Source organism: Pezoporus flaviventris, unplaced genomic scaffold (assembly GCF_033815535.1).
Source record: "Pezoporus flaviventris isolate CSIRO_AGI_PZ_B2104156 unplaced genomic scaffold, CSIRO_AGI_Pfla_v1 ptg000003l, whole genome shotgun sequence".
Lineage (NCBI taxonomy): Eukaryota > Metazoa > Chordata > Aves > Psittaciformes > Psittacidae > Pezoporus > Pezoporus flaviventris.
In genome coordinates, this window is record NW_026892551.1 from 2,908,945 (window position 1) to 2,917,474 (window position 8,530).

The window sequence follows — 8,530 nt, forward strand, 5'->3', positions numbered from 1 at the left end:
TGGACCCTGAGGGGCTCCTGGCCACCCCAGCACCCTGACTGCTTTGTTGTTCCTTACCCAAAAACACACTGTTTGTCCTGTACTGTATAATAAATCTCTGCAATCAAATTACTTTTCTGAAAAGCACAATGCAGCTGAAATAGTAAAATGAAAAAGAATAGGAAATGGAATTTTCCAGGTAGTTCTGCAAAGGATCACATGAGTACAGTGATGAGTAAAGGATGTACACAGATAACTGTCTTTAACTTAATGAGGAAGGAGTAGGAAAGCAATTTCAATCTGTCAGCTAATACCCATTGATTCATCTGACAGAGTTAAGGAATACAAATGCAACTGCTACCAGTCAATGTAATTTTAGAACACACAACCCCCCCCAAAAAATCTATTTTTTCTCATTTATGAGGTTACAGGTTTGGTTAATACAGAAATTACGCAGATACATTGCAGATGCACAGTATTTTTGTTAAATGGGTGACTAAGTACCACATAGTGATTTGATTGATTAATAGCACTTCCCAGTGTGTAAAAAGTATATGTTAAAATAATTTAGAATAGTTAAGAGAGGTAGCTGAATAACTATTTATCTAAAAAGGATCATCACCCCCTAGGGATTTTTTAGTTGTGTTTTGGCTACCTGCTATGCTGTTAATTAAAAAAAATTGGACAGAAATAGAAATCACTACTGATAGCACTGGCACATATAAAAGGGGCTGACACATTGAAGAATAAAATTCTTTTACCAGTCATATTTTTCTCTTTATATTGTCTTTTTTTTTCTCACTTCTGTCTTTCCACCTGCTTGAGAAACAGAAAAGTGAGATTATCCACTGCTGCCAACTAAAGCAAAGCATCATATAAGAATCTGAGAGAAGCATTTGCAAATAGGGAAAAAGATATTAGTAGGTCCTGTGAGGAAGAGGACTGGTCTACAAGGCATTATGGGGATTTACATTTAATGATGACAGGCTAAATTGTCTCAGCAATGATCAAGTTTAAAAAAATTTCCCTAAAATCTGTAATCTGTGACTACTACAAGGCATGGTGAGCAATAATGCTGTTTGATAATACTGAATAATAATAATAATAATAATAATACTGAACTCACATACCTGAGATTTTCCCAAACTTCCTGTGGAAAGGAAAAAATGTTGTAGTTTTCAAATGTTAGATTTCCATATACAATTGAATAAATAATAAGACAAAGCCACATGGTCACAGTTTCTGGGAAAAACAAAAACAAAAACAAACAACAAACACCTATTAAGTGCCTTTCTATGAAGTCTTTCTGCTAATCCTTCACAGTTAAGCAGGATGAGGAGAATAGAAGTCCTGTATTCCTACTTTGCTGATTGAATTTGTTCCTCACAAATGTTTCATTTGGATTTGCTTTCATGTTGACTCAAGTTTATTTAGGGGTTCTCTGTTTTAAATAAATTTCTGTCTTATAATCAACCCTAACTTTACCAGTTCCTACTTTATTTTTAATTATTGAAATAACAGCATAATATATAAACATCATTCTATATATATATATCATATATATATATAAGATATATAAGATATATAAATAAAAAGGCCTAACCAAAATAAGTCATGACAAACCAGAAACAATAACCTGTTAGTCACTGCCAGGGACAGTTTTATTTGATTTCCCTCTGACATCTCTTAGGAAATGCATTCATAATTTTAAATATCTACAGCAGTACAAATGCTAAGACTGAAGTAGCCAAGAGTTGCTGATAGTAGATTTAGAATTAGAACTAACATGGCTGCATGCCCAGAGTGAAGCAAGTCATCTGCCTGCCCAGATTGAATCAAGTCTCCTGCATGCTATTTTGGCTTTGTGCTTAAATTGTAAGGAGAAATGTGTAGGCATGTGGAAGTTGAATCTCTTTTGTCTAGCATCCATTTCTGTTGTTGTCATTCACACCCTGATGCACAGGACCACTGAACTATTCCCCTTTTTGAGCTAACATTTTTCCAAGTGGTCCATCCTTATTTGATCCCTTGTTTTATGCAATCAGTTTGCACCTACTATTGCAGTTTCAGTTGTTAGATTATAATCTCTACATGTTCTAAGGCAAAGCCATGGAATTTTCTCCACCCCACCCTCCTCCTCACCCCTCCCCTTCCCTCTACCTCCCAGTTATCAACTTTTTTTAAATGTTCCAATATTGGTCATTCGATTTACATATATTTCTCTAATGGAGAGGTTTAAATTCTCATATACATTATTGTGAATTCTTCCTAGCTATTCAGAGCCTTTCAGAGAAGCCAGTGCTACAGAGGAAGCTAATATGGAAGTATTTGCTATTCTTGCATATACATTGATATGTACATGGTCAGGAAATTTACCATGTCCAAACATGAACAACTAATCCAAAGATCTGTAGTGAACTATTTATAATAGTTCAAATTTATAATTTAATTTTGCAAGTAGGGTAGAAACATAAAATAATTGCTGTTTGAGGTGACCTTATAATTATTTATCCTTGACCATTTTAAATAAAGACTTAAAGTGTTACACTGAATCTGAGATGATATAATCTGGTTCTCTTGTGGTTTAGTTTTGTTGGGGCTTTTTATGGCTTGTTTTTGCTTTGTTTGGTTTGGTTTTTTTTGTTTCTTTTTTAATCTCTATTCCATGTGCCTTTTAATACACAGCTGTACTACATTTTCACATTTGCCTCCCAAATTTCTAAAGTCCAGGCATTTTTTTCTCTAATACTTGATTCCTTCTATATCTAAATGTCCACTTAAGTTTGTGAGTAGTTTCTCTGAAGTCACTTCTGTTGATTAATGTTAAGTGTGATCTAAATTGCATTGTTGGACTGTGGCCAGAATGACTGATGTCTCATCTGTTGCAAGCTGTTAATGACTCTTTGTAATCAATGCAGATGTAGTGAGAAAACAGGATGCCTTATTCCACAGTGAAATCTCACCCCTAAATTTAGATACTTGAGATTTAGGACTAAAAAGTCTGAACTATTAATCTATGCTCTCTGAGAGATAATAGAGACTAAGAGCTTCACAAAAATCCATCTTCCCATTGCAAAGAAAATTAAGCATTTGGAGCTATATATTTTTCTCACTGTTGCCATTAACTGGCTCAGAATACATGATAAACTTCTTATAACAAGCAGTGAGAGATGAACATCACCTTGATAGCCAAAATCATGTTGCAACACTACAATGCTTGAATAATGGATATTAAGTATGTGGGATAGATTTTTTTTTTTCTTACTCTTGTGCCATGGGAAGCACAATACAGAAGACTGACTACACCTGTTGACCTATATATATAAGAAGGCACAGCTGCTAAAGAACCTGAACATATGGGGACCACGGTTCTTAGAGAAGCTCATTAGGGGAATTGCACATCTTCATCCAATTCTTAACAGCAGACATTAATTCAAAACTCAATGTGCCAATAGTCATAAAGTATTCAAATTCAGCTTCTTTCTGGGAAGAATAAAGCTCACTCATGAAATTTCACTGTAATAATACCTAATTTTCAGTTCATCGTGCTTTGAGCAAGAGCATATCGCTAATCAGCTAAATAAGCAGAGGCAAATGGAAAAACAAACAAACAAGCAAACCCTAGTTCTGCTGAACAGCAGAAAATAAAATCATTCAAACTGTAGAACAGTCCAAATAGCATCAAGTGGGCAGAGAACAAAATTTTTAACTTAAATATTTAGCCATAAAGAGTCAAGACATAAAGTAAAAATGGTTTGGTATAAAATTTTCTCTAAGAATATTAGAAGTAGGATCTTCACAAAGAGCTGAAAGGATTCATATATTCACAACAATTAAACAGGCTGTACGGAGGAGATGGGAAACATCAAAGCAGAAACATTAAACTATTTTTTTCACATGCATATCAACTACTGAGGAAGTGATATGTTGTTAATTAGTTATCACAGTTCAACAAAAGGGTCTTAGAGTTGTGGTTTGAGCCCCATCTGCACCTAAGTACCAAACAGCTGTTAGGTCACTCCACCTTCCCCCATTGGGATGGGAAGGATAATAAGAAAAAAGGTAAAACCCCATGAATTGAGATAAGAACAGGTTAGCAACTGAAATAAAAGTAAAAAAAAAAAAAACAACCAAACAAACAAAAAAATAGAGATACAAAGGAAGGAATAAACCCTGTCCCCCCAAAAAAAACATGCGATGAACAATGCAGTTGCTTACTACCCCCTGACCAATGCCGACATCATCACCAAGCAGCTATCGGCCCCTTCCAGGTAATGCCACCAGTTTTTATACTGAGCAGACGAAAGCCAAAACACAGCACTGTACTAGCTACTAATTAAAATATTAACTGTATCCCAGCCAAGACCAAGACAGTCATCCTACATAGTCTTCTGAAAATAATAGAACAGAGTCCACAAACTCAAGAATGTTTGTGCTGGGTCTGGCTGGAATGAGGTTGATTTCCTTCACAGCAGCCTGTACAGAGTTTTGTTTACAGTTTGTAATTAAAACAATGTTGATGAAACACCAGTGGCTTACCTGTGGCTGAACAATACTTGCACAGCATTGAGGGGGTATTAATTTTTTTTTTCTCTTTAAAATTCTTCCCACTCTGCCACCCCAGCAGGTAGGCTGGGGATGCTCAAGAAGTGGGGAAAGGACAAAGCTAGGGCAGCTGACCCCAACTGACAAAAAGTATATTCTGTACCATATGGCGTTGTGCTTAGCAATAAAAGCTTAAGGAGAAGAGGAGGAAGGGTGTGGCTTCTGGTTGTATTATTTGTATTCCCAAGTAACTGTTACATGTGCTGAAACCCTGCTTCCCATGAAGTGGCTGCATGTCTGCCTGCCAATGAAAAGCAGGGAATAAATTTGTCATTTTGCTTTGCTTGTTAAACTGCTTTTATCTTGACCCATGATTTTTTACCTTATTTTTACCCTTTCAATTCCCTCCTCCATCCTGCTAACAGGGGAGTGAGAAAGTGATTGGGTGGGGGCATAGCTGCCAGCTGAGATCAAGACATCAAAGTATAGTTAATTATTATAAGAGCAAAAAGACAGGTTTGCCACTCCGTAGATCCATGTTGGACTTGCATCCTGAAAATGAAATATATTCTGGTCTTCTCACTCAATTCACAGAAGATAATTCTGGAAGTAAAAAAAATTACAGAAGAGAGAAAGAAGGATAGAATCATAGAATCATAGAATAGTTAGGGTGGGAAAGGACCTTAAGATCATCTAAATTCAACGCCCCTGACATGGGTAGGGACACCTCACACTAAACCATGTCACCCAAAGCTCTGTCTAACCTGCCCTTGAGCACCACCAGGGGTGGAGCATTCACAACTTTCCTGGGCAACCTATTCCAGTGCCTCAAAACCCTTACAGTAAAGAACTTCTTCCTTATATCTAAACTTCCCCTGTTTAAGTTTTAACCTGTTTCCCCTTGTCCTATCACTACAGTCTCTAATGAAGAGTCCCTCCCCAGCATCCTTGTAGGTCACCTTCAGATACTGGAAGGCTGCTATGAGGTCCTCACGCAGCCTTCTCCAGGCTGAACAGCCCCAACTTCCTCAGCCTATCTTCATACGGGAGGTGCTCCAGTCCCCTGATCATCCTCGTGGCCCTCTTCTGCATTTGTTACAACATTTCCATGTCCTTTTTATGTTGAGGACACCAGAACTGCACACAATATGCCAGGTGAGGTCTTACAAGAGCAGAGTAAAGGGCAGGATCACCTCCTTCGACCTGCTGGTCATGCTCCTTTTGATGCAGCCCAGGATACGGTTGGCTTTATGGGCTGCGAGCGCACACTGAAGTCGGCTCATGTTCATTTTCTCATCAACTAACACCTCTAAGTCCTTCTCCACAGGGCTGCTCTGAATCTCTTCTCCGTCCAACCTGTAGCTGTGCCTGGGATTGCTCTGACCCAGGTGGAGGACCTTGCACTTGACATAGTTAAACCTCATAAGGGTGGCATCTGTCCACCTCACAAGTGTGTCAAGGTCCCTCTGGATGGCATTCCTTCCCTCCAGTGTATCAACCAAACCACACAGCTTGGTGTCATCAGCAAGCTCACAGAGGGTGCACTCAATCCCACTGTCCATGTCACCAACAAAGATGTTGAACAAGACCAGTCCCAACACCGATCCCTGAAGGACACCACTTGTCACTGGTCTCCAGATGGACACTGAGCCATTGACCACAACTCTTTGTGTGCAACCATCCAGCCAGTTCTTTATCCACTGAGTGGTCCATCCATCAAACTGATGTCTCTCCAATTTAGAGACAAGGATGTCGTGTGGGACAGTGTCAAATGCTTTGCACAAGTCCAGGTAGATAATATCAACTGCTCTACCCCTTTCCATCAGTTCCGTAGCCCCATCATAGAAGGCCACCAAATTGGTGAGGCAGGATTTCCCCTTAGTGAAGCCATGCTGGCTGTCACCAAGCACCTTGTTGTTTTTCATGTGCCGTAGCATGCCATCCAGGAGAATCTGCTCCAAGATTTTGCCAGGCACAGAGGTGAGACTGACTCGTCTGTAGTTCCCCGGCTCATCCATTTTCTCTTTCTTGAAAATAGGGGTTATATTACTCCTTTTTCCCGTTGTTGGGAACTTCACCTGAGTGCCATGATTTTTCAAATATGATGGATGCTTGCCTCCTGGGAAGGTACTAATTAAGAAGCTGGAAGTCTTGGATGTGGGGACATACATTAGAAAGATGATAGAATTATGAACATCTTTATTTATGAATTAAAAAGAAATAGTAATTCACAGCTCCTCATTGCTTAGAAAGATTGCTTATGTTTAGTTTGACAGATTGAAAGCAAATCAAAATACTGTTTTATTCCACCCCACTTGTAATTAAATTAGTTAACACATGACACAAATGATGTGAATGCCAAAATCGTGAATTAATTTAAACTGCATGAGATAGTAGCTTTTTAAAATTATTATTTATAAATCATTAAATGGATACTACATGCTATGATCTAGATGTTCACTTCATTTAGGAACCACTATCTTCAGAATTTGAAATAGGGTATCAGAGATAGACAGTTTATGATACTATCTGAATAATTATTATTAACCAGTACTGGGGACAGGGTGTGAGATGAAATAAGATAGAATAATCTTTATAGAATTCTGACGGGACATATGTAGCATCTAACGCCATTCCTATCTTAAAAAGTAACATAAAATTATGTCTTTTTAATTTCCAATAAATCTTGACTCAGTGGCCCTTCTTATAAGCACACAGGATCAAAGCAAACAAAACCACATCATTTTCTTCCAGACCTCACACATTTCACTAATAGGTCATATCAAGGTGCTGTACTTCTTCTGCTAGTTTCTCACTACATGCTGTATTAGGATGCTGCTGTTTCAGACACTTAAAAACCTTGCTTTAATACTCTCTGCCAAGATATGCCATGAATGTCAGAGTGTTTTAAATCAAAACTGAAAACTGGCTTGTTTTTCCCTTTGCTTTCCATCATTAGCTTGGCACTGCAAGCTGTGTTATTAATTATTGTACCTCTTATAAAGCACCTTGGGATGTCTTACTGAGATAAGGTACTATGTCCTATCAATGGAAGTTGTTGCTGCTATTCAGCCAAAAATTAGTCTAAAGTATAGTAGCACAAAGTCTTTCAAAAGTTCCATCAACTATAGAAAGTTTAATACAAATTAATATTACAAGGCTAAAAGTAGAATCTGCAACTTTTAATTTACAGTTCACAGAAACATATGCAACTGCATTATGCATTCAATCATAAAAAAAAAAAATCATTATTTATATTAACCTTGTGCATTTTTATTCAGGTACAACCAACAACATAAAGAGGACAGAGAAAATGCAGACTTAAGATTTTGGTTAGCACTCGTATGGTGAACTTCCTAGATATAAGATTTGCACTATATGTTACAGTTAAAATGGAGGAACTAATGAGGAAGGCAGATAGTTCAACCTAAGAGGACAGTTACCAAAGCAGGATAGTTTATTGAAGGAAGAAACCTTTTTTTGACACTGCTGAGCTATTTTGATGACTCGGTTAAACATCATGGGGCTTCAAAGAGCATGGTAGACATTAACAGCTTATTTTAAAATGGGGTTAACTGTAGTTTTGGGATGGTGGGATTGCCTTTTGGCTTTGGAGCCAATATTATCTCTAGCGACACTTTTTCAAAAATGTACTTGGCCTAATTTTGTGACAATTTAAGCTATTTATTAATACAAATAGTTTTCTACAGCAAGAGTAATTTAAAGTCTTCAAAAGAGACACCAAAATATGAACACACAGAATAAAAAGGACAGACACCTATCCTCAGTTCTTCTGGCTATGCATGTAAAAAGTATCTAGCTTATGCATATATTTTTTTACCCATAGATCAACAAATATTTAGTACATGATTTTCAAAAACTCATAAGAAGACCACTAACACAGTTGGACATTGGACTCATGTCTCCAAAGAGTGAGTGCAGTTCTCTGCCTACTCATTCTAGTTTCATAAAAAGAGATTCAATAATAAAGACAGTACAGAGGGTT